We start from the raw sequence: 2006 nt of genomic DNA on the forward strand, positions 1-2006 counted from the left end.
CAAAAATACCCAATCATGTTACACAGGTAAAATCCCCCTTTATCATGTACAGAACACTGAAATAGAGCCTCCCCTCTCAACACAGAACAGCAGGCCCTGGCTCTCTGTAAGCTCTCGACAGAACATAAACGATGGCCTCCAAACGGTTCCCTCCCCTCCAGGTGGTGGTGGCGCACGCCTTTAATCCCTGTACTTGGAGGCAGAGGCAGGTAGATCTCTGTGAGTTCAAGGCCAACCTAGTTTACACAGAGTTCTAGGACAGTTAAGGCTATTAGAAAGACGCTCTCTCAAAAAATTACAAAACAAAACGAGCGTTCCTTCTCCAGAAGGAGCGGGGCAGAGGAAAAGACAGACAGTACACATGTAAACCCTGATTCCACTGAACTTAGCAAGCATCACTGAAACTCTACATCCCTTGCCTTACAGCCTGGGTTTGGTATCGTTGGTCCAGTAGACCTAGGTCTGGGGGCATGCACCACTCAGTCTACCTCCATCTTCTTACACTGCAAAGAATCAATGAAGGCTTGCCATTCCGTTGGGTAAAAGCGCTTATAGACATTGATCTTATTCCGAATCTGTTTTGGGGTGTCTTGATAGTAATTCTTTTCATCCCGGGCCATGGCCTTATAGTCCTCCCCATGATTCTCCACCATGTACTGAACATAGTCAATGAGGTCCCGAGACAACGTATTTCTTTTCTTCTCTGGGAGGCTGGCTTCTGCCTCCAGGTCATTTACCACATAGGGCTTCCGGACAAGATCCCTGGGTCTCTCCTCCGTGTCCACCTCCATGGCCTTTACCTTCCTTTTACGGAGGGGAACCGCCTTGTTGGGGTCCATGGCCAAGCCCATCTCCGCCAGGTTCTGCCGCACGGATTTGGTGTGGTCCCAGGCATGTCGGATGTGGGAGCACTCGATCCGTGGCGCTGTCTTCCGACGAGCATTCCGGTTCAGACGCTTTCGGTTGACATTGTAACCGAACTTCTGCCTCCGAGTTTTTCCCTTAGCCTTGGGCATCTCGCAAACTGCCGCACCAGCTGCCCAAACTCCGAACCACGCTCTCTTCACTATATTTCTAAGACTTTAATTTACTTCATCTGTGACTTCTTGTTCTCCACTATCTATATCTAAAGATGCTGTCACATGTAAGAACCCAAGCAAATTTCATTCGTTCTTTCAGGGTTTCACTCTGTAAAAATGACAGCCATTCCCAGATTTACTCCATATTTTCACTATTCAATTGATTACATGATTACATTCATTGATGACAAAATTTCTGCTCTAAAATACCTAAAGAATGGGCAGTAATTCTCATGTCTCTCACATGATAAACTTGTTCACATGCAGCATACATTCCTGGCACAGGCATGTGCTAAAACAGATCCTGGATAGTAAATGAATATTTCCAATGGAAATCTTGTAGCATATTCAAAATAGACTAAGCCATAGTAGGTGGCAATTTTATATCATCCAATAGAATAAAAAGACCAATATATAGCAAAAATGTGCATATCTAATTCCCAGATAATATCAAAAAGGTCTATAGATATTTTTAGTTATAAGAATGAATAATCTCAGAGGCAATGAAATTAAGACTCTAGAGTGATACGGGAGTCATAACGCAGCTGAAAGACTTTATAATTGGAGAATCGGCGGGGCACTGCCAAAGATTCATTTCTTCCAACAAGCTGATGAGTTTGGGTCTTTCCTGAAATCAGTGAAAAACTTGGGAATACTATTTCTTCTCTCTCTCCTCTCTCTCTCTCTCTCTCTCTCTCTCTCTCTCTCTCTTCTCTCTCTCTCTCTCTCTCTCTCTAAATTAGAAGACTCTGACTTCAGTGTGATTTTTTTCTTTTTAAAATGATCTTACCCTCATGAATAGGTTATCTATACACATTCATCAGTTTGATGAAATAATTTTCTTAGAACAAATGTTCACAGAAATTATGGCAAATAATACAGTTATAGAAAGCCAAAATGAAACTCACAAGTATTGGAGAAGGCAGC

General features: G+C 43.1%; 1 pseudogene across 1 annotated transcript; it reads right to left on the reverse strand.

Moving 5' to 3' along the window:
• Positions 1–25: 25 nt before the first annotated feature.
• LOC116080401 lies at positions 26–1057 on the reverse strand (annotated as a pseudogene). The gene has a single exon (XR_004114427.1). The product of XR_004114427.1 is annotated as a nucleolar protein 16 pseudogene (transcript).
• Between the last annotated feature and the right edge of the window lie 949 nt (positions 1058–2006).

The sequence above is a fragment of the Mastomys coucha genome, unplaced genomic scaffold (genome assembly GCF_008632895.1).
Source record: "Mastomys coucha isolate ucsf_1 unplaced genomic scaffold, UCSF_Mcou_1 pScaffold6, whole genome shotgun sequence".
Taxonomy (NCBI): domain Eukaryota; kingdom Metazoa; phylum Chordata; class Mammalia; order Rodentia; family Muridae; genus Mastomys; species Mastomys coucha.